General features: G+C 30.5%; 1 non-coding gene across 1 annotated transcript; it reads right to left on the minus strand.

Annotated features, from left to right (window-relative positions):
- Positions 1–1,016: 1,016 nt before the first annotated feature.
- Positions 1,017–1,088, minus strand: Trnad-guc. The gene has a single exon. It is a non-coding gene; the product is annotated as a tRNA-Asp (tRNA).
- Positions 1,089–1,295: the final 207 nt, after the last annotated feature.

Consider the following 1,295-nt stretch of genomic DNA (forward strand, 5'->3'; position numbering starts at 1 on the left):
TACATATACATAGTTCTAATGGATTTGATGTAAAAATATCTCAAAATGGAGATCACTATTTTTATGGACACAATATATTTCGAACCAAATTTGTCCATCATCAAAGATAACTCCGCTGTCGGACTAAACTAACGTCAAACTACATATTGTATAAAAATGATCTTGTGATAATAATTCTGTTTCTTTTCAAAAGCGCAAAATACAAAACAAGCCAATGATAGAACGTTCTCGTTAACGAAAGTTAATTTTCTTTATCGCGGTCTGTCCTTCGCCCTACGGGCCATTTAACCCTATTTTCTCACCCGACCTCACACGTTGACGAAGTGCTATTTGGTACTGAAAGAAATGGACTTTGACCCCTATTCTACGTAGAAGCTAGTGTAACAGCTTTATGTTATAATACTAGTTTCGAATCTAATCTATTTCTCCCTTGTTCATTGCTCACATTGCTTTCGAAACTGAAAAAGTGAAACCGCATTAAGTTTTACTGTAATTGTTTTTGAATGGCATTTGAAGATGATTATAGAAGATCATATAACTGAAATCTGGACTGAAATTGAGAAGCATTGTGTATCGCAATGTTTCATTTCATATTAATGTTATTTTACATTTGTTGATGAAAGAATTACAAATTGAAGAGATGTTACTGGGTGGTGAATAATAAAATGCATAAGTTTAAACGCCTGGAATTGGATACAGGCAATGTTTTATAAGTTATGGGTAGTTTTTATAAGGAGTTATGTCTTTTTGTTACGAGAATATTATTCCATGATCTTCGAGTTTAAATGTTTACAGAAACTTAGTTTTTGAAAAGTATATAATGAAAAAATACAAATATTATTTATTATTCTAATTTTGTCAACGTTGGAAACGTTGGAACGTTGGAAACTAAGGAAGAAAATATTGCAAAATAAAGAACAAATCATCAAGGCTGTATTTATAACCAAACAAAAAAAAAAATAAATACAAGACATACAAGTAATATAGAAAATATGTAAAACAAAAATAAAAAAGATCTCTCCGGCGGGGAATCGAACCCCGGTCTCCCGCGTGACAGGCGGGGATACTGACCACTATACTACCGAAGACTTGTACTATCGTTTGAAATTAACCTACATTTATCGTAAAATAAATGCAAAAACATACATATTAATATTGACACATTTTGATAAAACGATAAAATTTGAGCTGCTTGAGCAAATTTGATTCTATCATTTTTATTACATAATTAATTTTTATTACGTAATGTTTATTATATTTTTATTTATTTATATTGTTCTTCTTCCCTTTGTTGA

The sequence above is a fragment of the Zerene cesonia genome, chromosome 27 (assembly GCF_012273895.1).
Source record: "Zerene cesonia ecotype Mississippi chromosome 27, Zerene_cesonia_1.1, whole genome shotgun sequence".
Lineage (NCBI taxonomy): Eukaryota > Metazoa > Arthropoda > Insecta > Lepidoptera > Pieridae > Zerene > Zerene cesonia.